Consider the following 24,820-nt stretch of genomic DNA (forward strand, 5'->3'; position numbering starts at 1 on the left):
TAACCAACAAGAGTTTGAGTTTTGGGTTTAAAATAACAATGATATGACACTTATATTGTGAACAATATATGGAGAATTCTAGGGTTGGGCCATTTACATACATTCATGCATAACTATAATTTTTAGCCAGTGTTGGTGTTTATCATGATTATTAATTACGAGGTTGATATTATAACTCGAGGATGGTCACCCTCTAAGTCATCTACCCAAATTAGTCTTACAAACACATCGTTGAGAGGGGATGTGAGGCTCAAATTCAGATGCACTAAGTTATCTTCCTATTTCATTAACCAAGTGAGGCGTTTAGGTATATCTCTATCCTAACTGCAAATCATCTTTTAATAATTTATATTAGTGACATGATCTAAACTCTCTGCATTCTTTTTCCTATCCCTCTTCTCCTGTGGTTAATTTATTTTGGGACTTAGATTTATTCCAAAGTTTATGATGCTTTAGAATAGTAAAATTAGACTGCAAGAATAATCAATTACTTGATAAACACATTAACCATCTAATAAAACCATAATACACAATCATATTGTAGCCTAAACTCTAGAAATAGGGTGTTTATCCATTCATAGTCATACAGAATCATAATAAATGTTTTCATAAGTAAAAACTACAAGTAAATTAAAGTTAAAGAACAAAGAACCATACTTTGGAGCACTTGATGATTTCTCCTCTCTCCAATTGTAAATTGATCCAAAATGAGGTGTAAATATTGCTAAGTATTCTTTATATAGTTTTTAGGTCTTCCATAGGCTTCCCTATATGAAATATATGCATTTGAAACTTTACCCCTACTTAAATAACAAAAAAAATCAATGAAACATATGCATTTAAAACTTTACCCCCACATAAATAACATTGAAATCAATTTTTGACGTCCTTGGGGGAGGAGGGTTGCGCTGAATGGCCAAGGGGGTATAATGCTTACCAATATAAAGGGTAAAGTAGTTTTCCATTTCCCTAGGTATTTCAGCTCAAGGCCCCATCATATGCTATAGGAGTGCGGTTTAAGGCCCCCTCCAAAGGGTGAAAGTTCACTCTTTCTTTATTCCTTTCTCGTCGTGCACTTGTTCCTTGTTTACCCTCATGTTATGGATTGTTTAGGTTTCAGTTAGCTTTCATATAACATCCAATGGTCTCATACAAACCATATAACAAGCATTAGTTCGTACAACACAATAGAGCTCATCAAAGTACACAAGAACAAGCATAGCTAAAGCAACATCAGTAGTTTTCTCGTCTAAATGTTATTTGATCCTTTGACTCCATACTTGTTTAAAATGCACCTTAAATAATTTTAAAATGTAACTTAGCATATAAATACAGAAATACACACTTTATAATTCATTAAGAACATAAATTTATCCTTAAAACTAAGCTAAATGTACATAGATAATGATACTTGGGTATATAAATACACCTAAGATTACCCGATAATAGTGATTAGGGATAGATCAATCGATAAGAAGAAGAAGAAGAAGAAGAAGAAGAAGAAGAAGAAGAAGAAGAAGAAGTAGTAGTTAGGAAGAAGAGACAAAAATAAGATCGAATGAGAGGGAAAAATCTTTAGGATTTTACCAAAATAATTCATTACCCTACTTCACAATAGTTCATATTGCATACAGTAAAGTAGATTTTTTGTGCCTCTCATGTGACCCTAACATATGCCTCTCACATGATCCTAATTTATGACTCTCACATGACCATTAATATAGGCCATGACAGTTAACAGATCAAGCTTTAAAAGAGATATTTGAAAACTACTAGAAGTTGCCAAGAAGCCATGTTCATAACCAAATAAAATGATGAACTGACTTTCACTAAGTTGAAATTGTTGAGGTACAAACTGAAAGTTGATAAATTGAAAAGGTATCTAGAGTTTCCAATTTTCAAGGGCAAAAGTAAACCACTCTTTTATTTATAAAATGTTCAGATAGTTTAACTATCATATGCCTATGTCAAATTCTTATTGCCGCACTAGACATTAGAATCTGTAACTATCATATATTTTGTCTACTCTCACAGACAAAAAAATCACTAGACTATCATACTTCTCTCCCTTTTTATCTTTCTTATTTACCTCCTATTCTTTTGCCCTCCCAACTTTTTCCCATTTTGGAGAAGAAGAAAGGAGAAAAAAGTTCATTGCATATCAAGAAAACACAAAGAGAAACAACATTATGCAGGAAAAGAGCAACGTTCATTATTCTGCCATTCTTACAATCATTTTTATGTTATTAGCTTTACAAAGTATATATGGTGACAACCCTTATCGGTACTACACTTGGAAAATCACTTATTTTGATATTTACCTCTAGGCGTCAAACAATAGGTATATAATTCTTCATAATATATGTTTCTTGAAGTTTCTTGGATTTGAACTAAGGTGATTTACTAATATTATGTACATGTAAGTGTGGTGGCAAGGGATCTTGATAAATGGGCATTTTTTAGGGACACAAATGGACTATGTAACAAATGAAAATTTGATTATGGTGTCTATAGCCACTTGAATGAGCCTTTTCTCATTTCTTGGAAAGATTTCAATCAAAATGTACTATTTTTTCCTAATACCTTGTTAATATAGGTACAATATTTTAGTTGTTAAGTAATGTGACTGACATTTTAGAAACACCAAACTACTTGATGTAGATCTAATTGATATTTTGTCTCCTATATATGTTTATGAACAATGAAGTGTCTAATAAAATCTTTTTTGTTTCAAATACAGCTTCAATAATATGTTACTTTTTGTACCTCAATTCTTCTCTTCATAATTAATGATTTTATTTTTTGTTATACCTAATACGACAGTATAATACTATAGTAAAGTGCACATCTTTGTAGCAAAAGAATGCAACTTTTTACAAAAAGCTAAATGAGGTCCTTGAAATGAAAAAGACGAGCAGGTAAAAGATAAGATCCTTGGACTTCTTAATGTTAATAAAGTTCTTGAATTCAAGTTATTTGAATAAAGAAGTTTCTAAATATCATATTAATAGACATGTTATATGATAGTTACACTATTCTAGGAAGAGTAGACTGCAGCGCTATCATACTAGACATTAGAATCTCCACTAAACATAGTATTAATAGACACGGTATCTTAACTCAAAATAAAATAAATCAATCACTAAACTACCAGCAAACAAAATTTGATTCTAAGCAAGCTGAGTTGGGACAAAAAAGAAGAGGAAAATCCCACCTTTTGTAGAGCGGTCAATTGGAGACCACAAGCTTCAACAGATGATTTAACCAGTTTTTTAAAATTTTAATTTCTCAAAAGTTCCAAAGAAAAGGTTATGTTTCCAAAATAAAGAGAGAATTGGAGCTATTTATTGAATTATTTGATGAAACAAACACCAGGCCTAATGAATCCTCTTCAATGTTTGGTCTGAAAAAGAACAAATCTGCAATCCTAATTTATTCACAAATCCTAAATGTAAAGTAAACTAAAAAAATAAAAAAAATTATGATGAAATCCTAATGAAACCCAAAAATAGTGAATCGCATATCAATAATTTTAGAATAAACCCAAAAAGCTAAGCAAAATCTAAGCAAAGCCTGGTGAAACAATTTCTAAGCAAAATAAAGAATAACTAAGATATTTTGAGCTAACTTATATCAACGATTTTGGAATCAACTAAGAGATATTGATCTAACTAAGAGATTTGAGAATCTCAAAACCCAGTACACTTTCTACTACTACTTTACTAGAGCACAGATTTCAACTTCTAGAACCGTCCATCTACCTATTACTTGCTTTTCATCATATCAAATAGAGAAGAGAATCTGGAGTTAGAGGAAATAGATGTGAAATTGGTGAGCAAAGTCAGTGGAAATAATAATTTTAGTGTGCGTGAAGTAAGAGTATTTTCTGAGAGTAAAGTTTTGGGGTGGTTGGGTAAAGTTAGCGCTATAATAAAAACTAGAGGAAAAACAAAGAGGCAATAATTCAACCATAGCAATAAAGATAAAACTATTACCAAAATAATTTATTGCAATGGGTAAAAATAACTGTTGCTTTACTACATTTATGGAAATGAGCATTACATAGTTGCAACATTTTTTTGTCATATGTAATGATATCTTATGCAACGGTTCTAAATATTTTGACAGGCAGTCTATGGAAAAAGTTTTAGAATGTTCCTATAGATATCGTTTCTATAGGCTCAATTTCTAATAGTGTGATGTCAAAATTTTAGAAGTGTGTTGTAAAATAGTTAAGATTGGGAACAATTCTCAAGCTACTATTTTAGAATTGCTTTAGGGATAGGTCCATTATTGTAGTAATACTGCCACAGAAACGGAAGCACTGCGACAATGATGATCTATTTTGCTAGAGTGTCACCACAATGATAGATCCATTGATGTGGTGATGTCTCTACAATGATAAATCCATCACTGTAGTGATGAACTTTTAGTTTTCTTAGTTAAAATAGAAAAGTAGCATTTGTTTGTTCCCATTATTTTAGTTTTTATCTAAGGGCTGATAGAGAGCGATTTTCACTATATTTGGGGGTCTTCTATCTTTGAGGTAAGGCTATTTTATCATTCAAACTTATAATTATTCTCTTTTATTCTTGGAATTGTAAGGATCATAATAATGGTTAAAAATTTGGATTTAGCCCTAGGTTTATAAACTGATGGGAATTGGTTGGAATGACATAAATTCAATTGCTATTAACTCAGGGTGGTTAGAAATCACTTACTAGCATAAAATTCTTCATTTTAATCATAAAATATGGAGAATTGAAAGATTTAAAAGGTAGAAAACCCTAGAATAATGAACAAAGTTAAGTTCATAGGTTGAAATTGAAGGGTTTGGATTTATAATGCCTAGAAATGGATAATGGTGTATTCAATTATGCTTATTTATTGTTTAAAGACTAGGAACATATTGAAATTAAAAGGAAAGTCTTTGGTCCAATAGTGCTTTAGGATGAGGATACAAGGAAGGTTATTCTTTAGATATAGTTGTAGACTTAATTTAACTTAGTGCTTATAATTGAGTTGAATGTTTGCGATTAGATTTTATACATACTTTTAGCTATTGATTGTTATTTTGCATTGAGAATTTTGGTTATATTACTTATTGAGTTGATATTGGGGGTGGGTGCTATACTGATATAGATTCATATTGGGAATGGGTGTCACAACGACATAAAATGATTTTGGGATTGAGTGTCTCATCGATACTGGTATATGAGACCCTAGTATGTATGCATATACTTTATGCATGCATTCCTTATTGCATTTTCACATGTGGTTGTCTTGGACTATGGTTGACTAAAATTTCCTAAGTTCAAGTGATGTGTTTTGAAATACTTGAAAGGGATTGATATGAAGAGAATAGTTATTGGTCTTTTGAGTTGAAGTGTTATGAAAATGCATTTAAATTTTAGTTGATTATTAGTTGTGGCTTGATCGCTTATTACTTTCATTTAACTTATCTATTTGTATGGTGTTGAATTATGTTGACTGATGATACTTACCTGATGATAACTATTAATATATAATTATTGTACTAATACTGTATGTACTTTTTTTTTGTTAAGTGCAGAGTGTGTTCTAGCACTAGAGATGAGACCTCAGCTTTAGTTGGTGATTCCAACTTCGATTCAAGGGTGATCACCATGTTCAAGAAACCATTAGATCTTCTTCTAGTTCATATCCTTTATTTCTATACAATGAATTTCCTATTGGTTTAGAACTTTTGGATTATATTTTAGATCATATTTTAGATTTAAAATTTCTTGTATGGTGACTTTCAATGCACGTGGAATGTAATATATAGAGATATTTCTACACTTATTATTTTATTTTTGTGTAAATGGATTATCAGATGATTAATTATGTATGAAATGGTTTAAGTTTAATAAATAGTATTTGATTAAGAAATGGGTAAGTGTGAATTCTATATAGTTGGATAAGGGTTGGGTTGATTGGTTCTTCCATTGTAGAGTTAGGGAGGTTTTCACTCCTGACCATTAGGGTCGTGACATAGAGATTTCTCTAGTAGAGCTCACAATCACTCTCATCCTAACAACCCATATAGACAGTGCCTCAAAGTATAGATAGGGCTCAGACAGGTCATAGTAGATACAATGGTCGGAGTTTTGGTTAGACATTATGGGGGTCTCATTCTAGGACTTTAGGTCATAAGGTTAGTGTAATACCCTGTACTTTTCCTAACTTGAAAAATTTCCCTAAGAATGTTGGAATCTTTATTTGAAAGATGAATCTACTTTTGTACATGTGGTATTTTACAGATTTTCACTTTTTTATCATGTGGGGAATCGAATAATATTTCCATCGATACCAAATTCACCCAAATCTGACATCAGGCAAAGAGTTAGAGCCTATTTAGTGAGACAATGTATCACCTGATCCTTCAGCGCGTTGTGGAGATAGCTCAAATGGCAATTGTTAATTTCCAGTGTTGCTCCATGATAGTGGTGTGTCACGCCAAACTTAAAGGTCATAGACAAGGTGTCAATGCAGTAGCTCCACATCGCGCCACCGTACAATTTCCCATTCATCACTTTTCAGTGACTTAGCGCGATAGTGACGCGTCGCGCTAAGGATGAAAATTGAAAAATCTTCTTAGAAATTAAAGACGTGTCCCAGGGTTAAAAGGGTCAATTTTCCACCCTATATAAGCCTAATAACACGAGATTTGGCCATAATTCAGCAGCTTAAACTCAATTACTCCCAAAAACTCTCCAGAACAAGCCCTAGGGTTTTCATAGAAGGTTTAATTCCAAGGGAATTCACCATCAAATTCAATCTTCATAGAATCACAAGCTAAGGTATGCGTAGCGTTCATTCATGGACTTGTTTCATCCATGAAGTCCAAGAATCTCTTTTCTAAATTTATGTTATGGATTTTCTTTATGAATTTCATGATTGGATTACTCTTGTTTATGTTGATAATGACTAATTGCATTCTAATCTATGTTTGGTGATAATTTGCATTTGTAATGATGTATATTCCTGTAAACCTTGGATCGAAACCCTTGGATGATAAAATTAGACATGAATCATGATATTTGATTGTTGTATAGTGTTGTTTACACATTCTATGCCTATTATGTTTATGATTGAATGCCTAGATAAAGGAAACATGCCCAACTAGTATGATATCATGAAATCCCCAATCATGTACAAGTTTATGCATATCACATGTTTGAAAAAATGCTTCAATATATGAATTATGAATTGTGTTGTTGGTCATGTATTCCCATAAGTTATGTTATCTCAGTTTCTTCTCATCGAGTCCTGGGGATACTTGTACCCAAAATATTTAGCTGTGTGCCTAGAGACATGTCATGTTTTCATGATCTCCTCAGTTAAGCTATGATCCATAGAACTCAATCAGTCATGTGACTCAGGAAATCTCAGAAATCTCAGTAATTTTAGTAGCTCAGTAATCTCAGTAATCTCAGTAACCTCAGTATTCCCAGTCAATCTCAGTAACTTTAATATTCTCAGTCAATCCTCAGAACTCAGTATAATCCGTCAGTCAACAAAATTTAGTAAATTCAGTTTTAGCTCTGCTAAATGATACCATCAATTAATCAATTTAGTTTAGTTAATTATTTCAGTGTCTATTCAGTTGGGAGTAGGATTCAGCACCGAGTGAACCCAAGGATAGGGACTCATCTATTATTCAGTAGAGGGTGTGATCCTTAGAAGTTAGAAGTAATCTTTGTGTTCCAGAACTACATAGCCAACGTAGGTTAAGATGCACCCTACACATTTAGCGATATATATATACATCTCATTTGGGTTACCTACTAGGAGGGGTTGATAGAAGATCTCCCTAACAGCGAGGGTATACTCACAGCAGGTATTTACCCGTGGCACGATATTGATACCCTTCCATCCCACCAGTTCAGTTTTGGGGCATGTCGGTTAGATGATTACCTCTCACAGTCATAGTCTCTTCTCAGTCTCAGTCTCAGTCTTAGTGAAAAAACTCAGATAGTTCTTCAGATTTTAGGACTATTAATACAGTCAAATTTAGATACATTATGAGACTCAGCTAGTTCTATTAGATTCAAGACTGTCAGATAGATTCACTTATGTTATCATTTATATCAGTTCTTAAAATTTATGTTATCAGCATTCAGCTTTAGGACTGTCAGATACAGTCAAACAGACCAATTCTTCATAATCAGATCTGTCAGAAATAGTTATTCATGTATCAGTAACATAGTATCAGTCCCTCATTATTTAGTAATACAGTATCAGTCTTTCTCACTTATTAGTGACTCCGGGGTCAATATCAGTAGACTCAGTATTCAGTCCTATCATAATCTCAGTTACATTTACGTAGTCATGCATGTATTCTTACATTCATGTTAGTCAGTCAGTTAGTATTGTTCATGTATATGAACCACTTTTATTTATCCTACCTCACTTGCATACCAGTACATTCAAAGTACTGACACATTTGCGTTATGGTGTCTTATACCATAGGTTTAGAAGCACGAGCTCCAGAGAACCAGTAGCATCCCAGTTCAGCAATCAGAGTTAGCAGTGAGTCCTCATCCTTCGAGGACATGATAATCATATTACTATTTCAGTTTTTAGTTTATTTCAGTAGTTGGAGTTAGTTGGGGACATGTCATATCAACTCTTTATTCAGATAGTTTAGAGGCTTTCAGACTACAGTATATTCAGACAATTATCTCAGTTATTTTGGTATTGTTATACCATATTTTTCAGTTATGTACTAGTATTGAACCTGATGGCCTTTCAGTTTATATTTTCACATTTATGATATTATTACTATTATTTATTGCTCAGTTTACAGATATCAATCATGGGTTAGCTTATGGTCCTTTAGGGTCATGAGCACCGTGTAGCATTCCATTCAGCAAATCGGGTCATTACAGTTAGATTTAGGTCATCATATGCACTTTGCTAGTTTAGGTCTTCTTAGACTTATTATAACTATAGAGAGAGGGCTCATATTTCTAGAGAGTGTCCACGACATAGAATTATTAGGTAGTCATCATTTTTAGGGTTCTGATGAAACCAATTAAAGGCGGTGCCCATGACATTAGTAGTAGTCACCAGAGTGTTAGATGTGATTCAAATTAAGGTGGTGTCGATGGTTGTTTTGATGCTCAATCAGGGATGAATACAATCTGTTATTTGCTTTTTTGGGTAGGCTAGAGGTTAAGGCTTTACCTGCAACCATTAAAGCAATGATTTTAATTTATTACCCTTCTCTTTCTATGTTATTAGATTTGGGACATTTGTATACATATGTTTTACTTACTTTTCCATTTGTTTGTATTGTCCTTATGGACTATTTTTGGTGCTTATATATGTAGATACCCTCATAAATGCTTTTTTTAGTAGCAGATCAAGTGGTTGAATCTTGTGTTTTGTTGTTCTCTCTTAGTAGTAGATAGAGTGGTTTGATCCTGTGTTGATGATTTGTTTTGATATGATACAAGGTTTAGATAATTTTTTCCAGTTGCGTGGTCCTTCGTTGCTTTGTTTAAATTATTATTTTTATTATGATATGCCTTCTTCAAATTGTGAGGTAAGATCTTGAGAGGTTAGTTATTGAGAGGGGTTATGCATTTATTTTGAGGTAATAAGGTGTTCGCAGTAAAAAAAGTATATAGTCTTCTTGATTTCATTCTTGGCGCTTGCATTTACAGTCTTTTACTCCAGTCAGTTACTAAGGTTGGTGAGTGATTAATGTGATTCTCCTAGTTTGCGATCTGATCATGATCTTTTTTCATGGTGTTTGTGTTGGGTCGTGTACTCAATTTATTATGCTATATCATACTGTATGGCTTCAGTTGAGTTGGGGGAAGCTAAAAATTGTAGTTTTAGGATCTTTTGTGTATGGTGGTACTTGGTCAGGTATGTCTCAATTGGATATTTCTATTGGTTCAATAGAAAGGTTGTTTTTATATTTGTCTTTTACCTATTGATTATTTGGAATGAGTATATAATGTTGCATATTGGGAATTGATTCAACCATCTTCAGGATATAACCTATTCTTTAAGTTGCTTAAGGTCTAACTACCATTAGGACTCTTAATAGCCACCACAAGTTCTTGACTATGTTCTTGGTTTTGCCAGCACCCCATAGTAGGTATGGATTTGAAGGATCATATGATCAGGCCTTAAAAGAACTTATTTATAATAGTGATCATCAATGATGCCTTAGCTTCAGCCTTTGTGAGATTATACAATATATGCTAAGTTTTTTAATGTAAGATTGACTTGGGTTTAGGATATTCTTAGGGCACATAGTATTCTAGAATTGGATTGTGCAGGCTTGGCAATGATTAAGGTAATTTTTGTTTAGAGCTAGGAATATTTCCTTAATCAAGGAAAGTGTTGTGTCTAGATAGCAGTTTTATATCAAATAGCTTGGCGGAGGGATTTCTTTTTTTTATAGCACGATTGACCAGATTATTTCAGACAAATCCATCTCCAATAGACCAATGAGTGCGAGGTGGGCTTTCTAGGGTTCAAGGCCTTACTGGCCCTAGTTTTGATTTTGACTCTTCTGGATGAGGGCATAAGATGTGTGTTAGATCTTTTATTCAAATTCTTGTTTGTTAGTGGTTATAGTTTAGATACTTGAGGCCTGGCGGTTTGGATCTATGCTTAGCGGATAGAAATGGATTTTATGACTTATTTTGGTGTGCAATTTAGGGATTTGATTTCATTTAGGGCATTATTGATAGGATGTCTAGGACCTCTACCTTCAAGGCCTTATGGCCCTAGTTTTGACTTTTACTCTTCTGGATGAGGGCGTAAGGTGTGTGTTACATCTTTTATTTGAATTTTTGTTTGTTAGTGGTTATGGTTTGGCTACTTAAGGCCTGGTGGTTTTACTCTAATGCTTAGCGGATAGTAATGGATTTTGTGACTTATTTTGGTGTGTAATTCAGGTATTTGATTCCATTTAGGGCATTATTGACAGGATGGCTAGGCCTACTAATTACCTACATGTTTTATCTTTCTTTAGCTTAGTCTTGTATATAAGAGATGGCCTGTTTGCATAGGGTGTCAGTTTCTACCACTTTTGACTTTGGTTCATAATCTATTTTAGTTTGTAAAAGTCTATTCAGTATGAGATAGGTACTCGAGTTGTGCTTTAGACACATATTGTTGGTTTAAAGGTTCGTTAGGACCACTTCTAAGCCTTAATAGAGATCATATATATTAGCCTCTATATTTAAGTATTCATGTGGGTTACTTTTATCCTTTCAAGGTTGCTTTTATCTTTAATGAGATAAGTTGTTTCAATACGTCACTATAAAAAGTTTACAACATTATAATTTGAAAGAAGGACCACTGAAACTACATACAACAACTCTAACTAACTATAGGTAGTCGGGACATGATCCCAACTATCCCCAATCAATACATACAAATAAAAAATAAAATAACAGAACTGCAACTAACTTGAGTCCTCAAATTAAGAGAACTCATCACCTATTGGCTGAATGTTATGATCTACCTGACTAAGATCCTGAGAGTAAGCACCTCAATCTACATCACATAAAATATATAGGTAAAATAGGTATGTGATCAGTACTTTAGAATTTGCGAGTATGTGAAATATGCACTAGTCATGAAAACACTTAACAAGTGCATTAAAATTGAGGACATAAGTCATTTGCTGAAATATGCTTTAAACATGTCTGTACGCAAAAATCTGTGAGGCATAGTGAAACCTCTAAATCATGAGCTAAAACAATTCTATAAACTGAAAAGCGATAGAAGTATAACTATCATATTTAATCTCAAGTTAATGCTAAATATGATGTAAAACTGTACTAAATGCTAACTAAAAATAAAGAGAAGAACTTGAGTGCAAACTGAATGCATGGAGTTGAACTGTAGTACAATGACCCTATATAAAATACATATATACTGACGTGCAGTGATAGTTTGAAAATTCATACTATAAAAGAAAACTAAATTGAAGGTCATGTATAAATATTAGGTCTGGAACTGTGGGGTGTGAGCTAATATATTGACCAAGTAAATGAACTTGTAACTGATCAATACTATACTAAATAAACTGATTACAAGGTCATGTAATAACTGAATTTTGATGTGGGAGAGACTATTAACCGACATATAACCATATGAGCTAGACATAGAGTTCGATGTATAAATTCAATCAAAAAGGACCCAATATACCTTGCTACGGTATAAAGGCTGAACTAATATGGTACCACTAAACTGATGTCCAAAAGGACTAAGGTGTTAATCCTGGTCTGATGGGTGACCTTTAGATCCTACGGTGGTGCTGTAGTTCTAGAATTTAGGGACTTCTAATAAAGGTCTCAACCTAAATAATAAGTGAGCCTCCATCCCTGCGTTTGCTTGGTTCTAAGTACTACTACCAATGGAAATGTAAATTGATATACTGAATAGCTCAATAATACGAAAGTCGTGAGGTTGAAAGACAAGTTTTGCGTCTAAAAGTATTCTAAATCATGAAAATTAAAGGACTGAGTGCTTGACTGACAATTCATGATATCCTAGGTCATCAGGTATTACAACCCTCCTTCTCTAAAGACTGCAACTAACACTGATAATGCAATGCAAGAAAAAAAGAAGGTAAATTTCATAGAACAAGTCCAAAATCATGAATTTATCAATATACTGAGGGTTCATAATTCTAAGTATGTAAAGATACTAATTCTTATGGGAAAACATGGTAGTCAACTTATATATACTGAAACCTACAAAATCATAATAAATAATTCTTAATAGTCTTGAAAATTGATACGTAATACACAACTTGATCATATGCTTTAAATCTGAGGTAATATCATGTAAATAATGCATTAACATGAGAATATTGTGAATACTGTAATATAGCCATAAGGAATTATAAGTAATCATGAAAATATGCTCATGAATGTAAATATATCAAGGAAAGTTGAATTGAAGCTTGGAATTCTATTTGGGTAAAAACCCTAATTCATAGGAATCATAGAAATCATAACTGAAATTCATAATTTAAAACTAGGTTTTGGGAATAAGGGTTAAAGGAAACCCATATACCTGAGGTTTAAATCCTTGAAGAAATATTTGGATTTGGAGCCAAAAGTTTAAAAGCCTTATTTCTTGCTTGGAGAGGAAAATCACCTCTTTCTCTCTTTAAAATTTCTAAGTGTTGAATGAATTTTGAGGAATGGGGGACTTATAGGTGTTTTAGTATAATTATTCATCCCTTGGAGTGCTTAAACGATGTAGTTTTGGTGTTAAAATGGTGAGAAAATACCATACAACCCCTCCAAAATCATTTAGAAAACTTCTGGAAGTAGTCCCAATGACTTAGGCTACGACTCGTAGGGTCTGGCCATGAGTCGTGGCTTGAGTTATGGTCAAAGGATCTAAATGTTGGTCTCCACTTCCGTGAAAATGAGTTCTCCTGGCGACTCATAGGGTCTGACAATGAGTCGTCGTCAAGAGTCATCGTCATTAGCATCTTTGATAGTGCTTCAGTAATTTGGCCATAAGTATTTGCTCCAATATCAGATTAAGGAAAAACTAGTGGCATTGGAAAGCTAATTAAATCATGTATTTTTATGGCTATTTAACTCAAAAATAATTTGTAATTTATAATTTATGCTTGTTTAAAGATGGATATAGTAATATTCTTCACCCAAATTCAATCTATAAGGGACATTTTGACTTGTCTATAAGTTAGGAGTTATTTGGGGCCTTAATATATTCCTAAATCACTTACCAAAATCTGAAAAATTAATGTTTGATTTTGCATGAACTTGAAGTATGGTTCTAATACTAACTTGGATTTTTGGGGTGTTACAATTAGCCTTCTTGGGGATCTAAGAGTAGAATACTAGCTTGTGTAATAGTTTAGAATACTTGTACTTGTATGCTTTTATAGTGCTGGGATTAAGCTAGTGGACCTTAGTGTAGGCTAGAGATAGTAATTTGGCATGGGAGTAGTATTCCTCAATTTGTGGATATTTACTATCACAGATAACCCTGTTTACTCTCATCTACATATTGGTATATATACATATTGTTTTGTATATCGGTGGCCGTGAGGCCTTGGATGTGAATCAGTCAAATAACAAGTTAGTGATCTTTGCTCTAGAAGAGTCGTTATTTCACTTTATAGATACTTGAGTGATTATTCCCTTATTATTTATATATGTAATTCATACATTCACATGCGCATATACATGTATTGTTATACGATTCTATTAAAACATAGATTTTTAATACTATTTTCAAAAAGGGATTTATTCTAATATTTCACTCATAAACTGAATTTAAAAATGGAAATCATCCTACCCTTACTATTAGATGATGACTTTTAATACTAAAATGCACTATCTATGCTTCAGTTAGAGTTTTAGCATGCGCCTTACTACTGATTTACTCTATCATATTTTGCAAATGATTTGTCCTAATTTCAAACAACTAATTTTGACTTTCTCATGGTATTTGGAAAGATTTTATTGATGCATTGGTATTAAAAAGGGTAAAATGAATTATTTTATCCCTGGTTCAATTGCACACACCTATCATACTCATGACTATTATAACTTATTACGTGAAAATCTCAATTTAGGAATAGGCAATGTATAAAATATCTTGAGTCCCTAATGGGTCCCTTCATCTATTAGCAAAAGAGCCAAAAGAGGGATATTTTCCATGGGTTTTTCCTTTATGAGCCACAAGACTGGATAAGGTGTATCACTTAATTGGATATGGTTGGATGTAGCACTAATCTCAAATTAATTCACTTGATTTCTATTGCACTCATATATTCATATCCATTGTCATTACTAGTATGATTGTTGTTTAGTACCTCTTATAATTATGGGGTGGTTGGGTTATGTTTGTTGTTTGTACTTTTCGTGCTTATGGAGGCCCATTGGGCTTTTGTCCATTGATCTGTACCTTGTGGGCTTGTTAAGGGCTGGTTAGGTTACTATTTAATTATTATTAAACTTTTGACAGATTGCTTACAGGTGTGTACTCCCAGTGTAGGTATGTCTTGTGAACTCTCCATCTTTAGCATTACCATCTCTAGGGTTAGATTATCTTGTTGTTTCTCTTACTTTAGGTAGACATCCTGAGTATACTACTATTGACATTTGTCCTTAATATGATTCTTTTTATGTTAGACTATTAGGCTAGTTTCTACAAGTAAGTACCTTCTTTCCTGTTACCTAGTTTGTATATTATCTCATTTTATATTACTTACATTGTTCATCATCTCCTTTCACATTATTTATACTTGCATTTATTTGTTTAGCTCACCTCGCCAATGATGCCTATAGGGCACTACGTGTTTTGATACTCATACTACACTTCTATATCTTTTACCTTGATGTAGATCCTAGTGTGAGTTCTCATCCTTAACATGAACTTTGTGTAAAGTTGTCTTGGATTGGAGACTTGGGGGAGCTCCTAACATCTAGAATTGTTCCGTCTCTCTCTACTTGGTTGGAAAATTTATTATTTTGTATATCCGGGGATGGTCCTACATATATTGTATCTAGGTAGTGCACTTGATATGTTTAGAAACTTTTGTACATACTATACCAAGTCTTGCAGTGTATTTTTGTTCCTTCAACCTTTTTATGTATATTTTATGGGCTCTATTATTTGTGTGATAATTTTATCTGGGCCACTAATTCCATGACTGTTCTTTCTTGCTATTATCCCATTACTTACTATTCCGAACCCAGCTTACCTACTGGTGGGTTTAGTAGGTTCCATCATGACCTAAAATTTTGGATTGTGACATAAAACAAGTCGGATCTTTGCCCATGGTCTTTTTAGCTAGATATATATGTGTGTGTGAGTACATATAATATACATATTATATATGTGTGTGTGTGTGTGTGTAAATATCCAATAAAAGTGCTAAAATTCAAGAAGATATTTGATCCCATGACTATTCCAATTGAGTATGAATAGTATGTATGATCAGAATAAATACAAACCTTGATATGTGTCAATAATGTGCAGAACAACCTAACAATCTAAAGCATGGATCGTTTTTTCCCAACTACAACCAAATCATCAATACAAGCCCCCACAAATGAATCACAATAAAAAAATTGACATACTTACCATAATGTTTACTAATCCTCCCAATCCATAGATTGTTTTACATGATAAGCCATCGCCTAAGCAAAGTCAGAAGAAAGTTAAATCATAAACTACCCCAAAGCTGAAATGCAATTCCAAAACAATCAACATGAGACCTTTCCTTTTCGAGTGACCTCAGAACTCTCCCAATCTATAAGAATAGCTTATCCACATAAATATAAGTCCAGCGATACCTATATAAGGTTTTAGATTGGGTCCAAAAAGGCACCTTAAAAATCCATCATAAGAACTCAAGGGTAAACAAATTTTAGGAGAATCAATTTACCCACAACCGAAGGAGTTCACATCTTAAATTTCACCAAAAATATGGTTGAAATCAAGTTCAAAATCATTGAATATCAACTTTATCTTTATGAATAAAGCCCCAAAAATTACGATTGAAAAAATAAAGATTTGAGAATTGAATCATGAACTAATCATTGTGGAATGATAAATTAGGGATATAAAAACTTACCCCATGAAGAATTATCAAAAACCACCTTTGGAACCTCTCTAAAACGTATCTCCAAGATAAAAATTGAGTGTAACTAGATGACCCACCCTAACCCCAACTTATCTCTTTATGAATGCGGGTCCTCCATCATATTCGTGAAAGCCAGACGAATTACTTTTTCATGAACAATAAGTGAAAAGTGCAATTGCACCACCAGTAGCTCAAGTGTGAAAAATATCTTAATGGACACTTAAAATTCTTTGTGACCCGATAAAAATAAACTAATTATGATATTAAATTAAATTCAGTGTTTCAAACTAAATGGAACTATCAGAATTTCAAACAGACATCATGTTCGCCAGATATTGACAAAAGTCAACCATATGCCATTTCAACATCTCACCTATGCAATACGCCGCCAGATCCTAGTCAAGTTTTTAGCTCTTACTTACATGTTTAAAAGGGTTCAGGGCATTTATTTTACACTAAGTACAAAAGACTTAGTCAATTTAAGACTCCACGAATGCGAACATTTTATTTTTGGCCTTTCTAATTCCGAAACATTTATTTTTGAGTTGAAATGTGTTTTGGGGTATTAAAAGGGTCATCCGGGAGAGTTTCAGAATTTTCTAAATAAGTGCAGGGTGTTTGTAACGCCCCAAAAACTAATTCCAAGATGTCACACGGTGCTCAAGGCTACGAGTATCCCCAATCTAACCCGTTGAGCCTACTACTAGATCTGAACCTTACTTTAAGATAATCTAATCAAGAAATAATGTTGTATTATACCAAAAATTGAACTGAATAACAAATACTGGAAGTCTGTAATTAAACTCAAAGTCTGACAAGCCTCTACTACTAAAGAACTAGAGAGCCATTGGGATAGGACCCCAACTGACTCGGGCTAAACTAAAAATGATAACTCAATTAATATGAAAGTTGGAGATCTGAAGAAGTAGGACCGAATCATGAGGACTCACCAACTATGAGAGCGTAGATAGAGATGCTCGAATTACTCACACTGCTGATACTAAGCACCTGAACCTATATTATAAGACATTGTAGCACATAGACATATATGTGAATCATCACTTTGAGGATGTACTGAGTATATGGGGGTGTAATGCATAAGTAAACATCATCATAATTAGAAAGTAAATGCATGTGGATGTATATGACTCACATAAACTTGATTATCTAAAATATCGAAATATAAATTCATGTATAACAAATCATACTTGTAAATCTAGTGAGTCATAACACTTAGTCTTATAAAAGATTTTCTATCATTTTTTTCTTTTGAAACTTAGAAGCTTTGGGTGCTTCGAAAATCTTGGAACTTGGGGACTTAGGGAGTTTCTTCTAACCGATATAAACCATATGAGCAGACATAGAGTCAATCATCTTACCTACTTTGGGGAGAGCTATTCTACCCTTTCCATCGGAATAGAACCTTAACTTAAGTAATCACTATCTTAGCCCCCTATGGGCAAATCAGAAACCTACGGTGGCACGTAATTTTGGGACGTAAGACCTTAGAATCATACCCAACTCGGTGATAAATACTACTCCCATACCTATTGCTCAGAACTTTTAGGAAATCCACCTTAAAACATCACAAGGGTTTATAATGAAAACCAATTATACTTCTCTTTGCTTTAAATCATAAATAATATGGATTCTTGTGTTAGCTTAGGTTTGGAAGATCAATCTTTATTTAAAATATGAATGCTTGCTTGTTAAGGCATGCTAATAATATGTTCTTCATGAAATATCAAAATTCATACTTGGCTTTTGTAATGCCTCGAGTCTGTACCCTGGACACTACACGGTGCTCACAATCCCGAAGGATAACAAGCTAACCCATGACTGGTACCTGATGTAATGACTGTGTAATAAATATTGTAATGATTATGGAAATAGGCAGAAACATATGCCATAAAGTTTGTATCTGTAAATAAATCTGAATGCGGTATCAAAATACCAAAACTGAATATAAGTATTGACAAAAAACTAAAATAACTATCTGAAAATACTCTAGTCTGAAAAGCCTTTAACTGTTTGAAGTTGGAGTTGATCGGATAAATCCGTAACTAACTCCGTCTACTAAAATACAACTGAATTACTGTAAATAATGAGCATATCCTCAAACTATGAGGATATACCACTACTCTGAAAGCTGAGAATCTGAACTTCCAAGGGTGCTCTGGAGCTCGTGCATCTGAACCTATGATATAAGACATCATAGCGTAAAAAAAGCATGCGTTAGTACTTTGAATTTACTGGTATGATCAGTGAGGTAGGCTAAAATGCATGGATTCATGTGCATGCACAATAATAACTAAATAACATGGGTATGACTGAGTAGGAGTACATGCATGACTACATAGATTGTAACTGAGATCGTGCTAATACAGAGTACTAAATCTGAATACTGATAATCGATATCTGTGTTCATAAATATTGTATTACTGATTATCTAAATAACTGTATCTAATAGTTCTGAATACTGTGAAACCATATCGAGTTCTGTACTGAGCTAAGTGACTATGTCTGATAGTCTTAAATTTGTAGAACTAAACTGAGTTCTATCTTGAGACTGAGACTGGAACTGAGACTGTGGGAAGTAATCATCTAACCAACATGCCCCTTTTCTAATTGATTTGGGGTCCAACCTGTAACCCCAGGTTGAAGGGTATCAAAATAGTGCCACAGAAAAGGACAAGTGTTGAGTCACCCTCAGCTGGCAGGTACTCTGAACGAGGATGGTGGTACCCTCAACTAGCAGGTAGATCACCTCATCAACCCTCAACTGGTAGGTTGATGTCTCAACCTACGCTGGCTATGTAGTTCTAGAACGCAAGGACTACTTCTAAGGATTACACCCTCTACTGGCAGGTGAGTCCTCATCCTTGGGTTCACTCGATATTGAATCCTATGCCTAACTAGATAGATGATGGATTGAATTCTAAACTATGCTAGAATGGACTGAACTATTACTGATCGTACTGTATAAATGAACTGAACTAATTTTATTGAACTGAGCTAGACTGATTCCATGTTCACTGAGTTTTTCTAAGCTCTGTAACTGACTGAATTCTACCGATCGAGACATAACTGATTCTACTATGTGACTGACCATGGCTCTAGACAAGCTACTAAATTATCGAGTATTAAACACCCCCAAGACTTGATACCACAAACTTAAAAGACATTGCATAATTCTTGAGACATGGTAACTAACTACTTAGTCATCATTCATTCATTTAGGCATTCAAGCAAACACTTGCATACATGCTTAACATGATATAAATTTTACTATTCAACTCACATGGAAAATTCATCAAACACTTGTGGGGCATAATATATGAACATACTACTAAAATAACATGTAGGCAACGTGATTCAATTTTAATTACATAATTCCAAGAGTTTCAACATGAATTCACATGATAAAGCACACATATCAATTAACTCTACATGAATCTTGCAATAAATCTTGAATACACTTTAATTCAACTCATGAAAATCATGAAATCACTCTACATGAACTTTAAAAAAGTTTCTTGGACTCCAAAGGTGGAAGGAACCCTTATATGAACACTTCACATACTTTAGTTAAGGAATTTCTAAAAGTTGATGGTGGAATCTTGAGTTCTTGATTTGAAATTGAAGCTTCTAGGGTTTTGTTCTTGAGCAAATTTGAGAAAGAATGAGTTTATTTGCTCCCTAAAGTGATTAATTTTGTGATTTAGGGGCTGAAGGTTGAGGGAAAAAGACCTAAATACCCCCAAGGATGCGATCTTTTAATGACTGAAAACTACACTATCAATGTATATACCAACGCGTCGCATCATTGGCATCAACGTGATAGCCAATGTATCACGTCGAGTCTGCGTTGAATCACTAGAAATTGATGTTGGGAGCTAGGTAAAACATTCATCAATATGATAGTCGATACGGCATGCCAAGATTGCATTGATCCACTTTTTTGGTATTCCAAAGGAGCTTCAAACAAAGTTTACAAAAATTGAAACTTGTCCGGAAACAACTACGGACATTCCTGATCATGAATCAACCTAAATATCCATATTTAATGGATGTAAAGGCCATGAAATAAGATTGTCAACTTTCAAAGGCTAAAATAACACTAAGTCTGAATACTTAGCTAAAATATTCTAAGTCTGGGACACCTTAACAAGCTTGGAGGACTAAATTAAGCTAACGATTTTTGCGGGGTCTTACATTATCTCCCCCTTGAGAACATTCATTCTCTAATGAGACTGCTGAGACTGAGAATACTGAGAGACTGAACTTAGACATTGGCATACACAACTGAAATATGGTTTTAGGACTGAGATCACTGATACACTGAATTATCGTACTAAGCATACATATCTGATACATGAGTACATAGCTGAACATGATTCATGAACATATGAATGACCATGCAATGGTAACTGATACCAAGTTTGTAATTGAAATCAGAACAAGAAATTGAATAATCTTAAGGAAAACTATTACCTTGAGCTGAATCTGAGGTTACGTAGAAGAGGTGAGGATACTTGGTCTGCATATCTGCTTCTACTTCCCAAGTAGCTCCCTCAATGGACTGATTCCACCATAGAACTTTGACTAGAGGGATTTCTTTGTTCCTCAGTCTGTGAATCTGATAATTAAGGATTTTGACTGGAATCTCTTTGTAAGAGAGGCTATCCTGAACATCTATGTCCTCTATGGGGATTACAGCTGATAGGTCATCTATGCATTTCTTTAGCAAGGAGACATGAAACACTGGATGGACTAAAGATAGATCTGAAAGAACCTCAAGCTTGTAAGCTACCTTTTTGAAACGGTTGAGAATTCGGTATGGACCAAAATATTGGGGACTGAGCTTTCCCTTCTTGCCAAACCGCTTCACTCCTTTCATAGAAGAGATCTTCAAGTTCACATAGTCACCAATCTCAAACTCAAGATCTTTTCTGCACACATCTACGTATGATTTCCGTTGGTTCTGAGCTGTCTTAAGTCTTTCCCTGATCAACTAGACTTTCTCTAAGGTATCAAATACCAAGTTAGGCCCTACCACTGCAGCCTCACCCACTTCAAACCAACCAATAGAAGATTTACACCTTTTCTCATAAAGCTCCTCAAATAGAGCCATCTGAATACTGGAGTGATAGTTATTGTTATATGCGAACTCAATCAAAGGCAAGTGGTCATCCCAACTACCTTTGAAATCTATCGTGCACGCTCGTAGCATATCTTCTAAGGTCTGGATAGTCCTTTCTACTTAACCATCTGTCTGAGGATAAAAATGTATACTGAGTTGAACTCGGGTACTAAGACCCTTTTGGAATGCTTTCCAGAAATAAGAGGTGAACTAGGTACCTTTATCTGAGAAAATGGACAATTAAAAATTGTGCAATCTAACAAACTCCCTGATATAGATTTGGCATAATCCTCGATTGAGTAAGAAGTATGGACTGGTAAAAAATGAGTTGATTTGGTCATCCTGTCTACAATGACCCAAACTGAATCATGTTGACGATGAGTATGAGGCAAACCCATCACAAAGTCTATGTTCACTTTTTCTTACTTCTAGGTGGAAATGCTAAACTCCTGCATGGACCCACTAGGCTTCTGATGCTCAATATTAACCTTCTAATATGTTGAGCACTTATCCATAAACTCTGTAATATTTATCTTCATCCCACTCCACCAATAGATCTCCTACAAATCACGGTACATTTTAGTAGCCCATGGATGAATAGAGTAGCGCACACCATGCGCTACTACAAGAATTTGATGCCTTAAGTCATCTACTCCTGGCATATATAGTTGACCCTGACAACGCAAAACACCATCTCCCCCTTGAGAGAAAACCTCTACTTTCTAATCTCTGACTGATTCCTTCAACTTGACTAAACTGGGATCCCTATCCTGCTTTTCCTTTACCTCAGAAACTAGGGATGACTCTGAACTACTCTGCACCCATATACTACCTTCTATTCAATTGACTAAGCAGACACCTAGCCAGGCTAACTGATGGACTTCCTGAGCTAACTTCTTCTTGCTGTCCTCCACATGAGCAACACTACCTATAGACATTCTACAAAAAGCATCGACCACTATATTGGCCTTGCCCAGATGATATAGGAAACTCATATCGTAGTCTTTCAACAACTCCAACTACTTTCTCTAACACAGGTTTAAATCTTTCTAAGAGAACACATACTGCAGGCTCTTATGATCAGTGAACACATCAACGTGCACCACATACAAATAGTGCCTCCAAATCTTTAAGGTAAATACTACTGTTGCTAACTTAAGATCATGAGTAGGATAGTTCTTCTCATAGGGTTTAAGCTACTTAGAGGCATAGGCTATGACCGTACCTCTCTGCATCAGAACATACCCCAAGCCAACTTTGGAGGCATCACAATACACAACAAAGCCATCCGAACCATCTGGTAAGGTTAAAATTGGAGTTGTAGTGAGTCGAGTCTTCAACTCTTGAAAACACTTTTGTCAAGAATCTGACCACTAGAATTTGACTTTATTTTGAGACAGTCTGTACATAGGGGATGCAATATATAAAAATCCCTCAATAAACCATTGGCAGTAATCGGCCAAACCCAAGAAACTCTTGATATTTGATGGAGAGATAGGCCTGGGCTAGTTTCTCACTGCTTAGGTCTTTTAGGGATCAACTCTAATGCCATCACCATAAATTATATAGCCAAGGAAGGCTACTGACCTTAGCCAAAATTTGCACTTACTGAATTTGGCGAATAGCTGATGGTTTCTGAGAGTCTGTAATACTATTCTGAGATAGTATGCATAATCGTGTTCACTGCAGGAGAAGGCTAGAATATCGTCTATAAAAACTATGACAAACATGTCTAAGTACTACTTGAACACACGGTTCATCAAGACCATGAAAGCTGCTGGGGCATTGGTAAGACCAAAGGACATGACTAAGAATTCAAAGTGACCATACCGAGTTCTGAAAGCTATTTTTCAGATGTCACACTCCCTGACTCTGAGCTGATGATAGCCTGATCTGAGGTCTATATTGGAGAAATAACTGGTACCCTAAAGCTGGTCAAACATGTCATCGATTCTGGGAAGTGGATACTTGTTCTTGATCATAATTTTATTTAACTGATAATAGTCAATACACATTCTAAGAGATCCATCTTTCTTATGCACGAATAAAATAGGTGCACCCAACGGGGACATACAGGGTTTGATGAATCCCTTATTTAGAAGATCTTTTAACTTCTCTTTTAATTCTTTGAGTTCTTCTAGAGCCATTCTATATAGAGGAATAGATATGGGCTGAGTATCTGGGAGAAGATCTATTTTAAAATCAATTTCCCTTTTAGGAGGAACTCTAGGAAGGTCTTCAGGAAACACACTGGGAATTCACATGCTAATGACACTGATTCAAGTGTAGGTATTTCTAAACTAGAGTCCTGGACTCAAACGATATGGTAGACACATCCCTTAGCTATTATTTTTCTAGCTCAAAGGTAAGAAACAAGCTGACCCCTAAGTGCTGAAGTACTACCCCTCCACTCTAGGGCGGGATCATATGGAAACTGAAACTGAACAATTCTATTTCTAAAGTTGACTGAGGCATAGCAGGAATGAAGCCAATCCATGCTAGGAATAACATTAAAATCAGTTATCTCTAATTTGACTATGCCTGTTAAAGTAACTTTCGAAGATACCAAAACTAGACAGTTCCTGTATACCCACTGGTCTATGATAGATTTACCCACTAGGTAGAGACTGAGAAAAGATTTTTTAGAATTTTAGGACTGACTCCGAAGTCAATAGCTATATAAGGAGTAATTAAAGACAAAGAGGCTCCTGGATCTAGTAAAGCATAAACACACAAATGATAAACTTGTAACGTACCAATGACCACATTAGGAGAACTTTCCTGATCTTGTCAGGATTGAAGAGCATAGAGTCTGTTTGGGCGTTGCCTACTGGTGGCACTGGAAATGGAACCCTACTGATTTGGGCAACCGGACTAAGCTAGGAAATGGTTATTCTGACCTTGAGAACCTGACTAGGGATAATCTCTGACTCTGTGGCATAGCTTTCCACCCCCAAAACATATATCACAGCCTACTCTATAGATACCTTGGTGGTTTTTGCCACAATTCTGACAAAAGGGATTGGTTCCGGCACTGCTAA

This window comes from Capsicum annuum, chromosome 2 (assembly GCF_002878395.1).
Source record: "Capsicum annuum cultivar UCD-10X-F1 chromosome 2, UCD10Xv1.1, whole genome shotgun sequence".
NCBI lineage: Eukaryota > Viridiplantae > Streptophyta > Magnoliopsida > Solanales > Solanaceae > Capsicum > Capsicum annuum.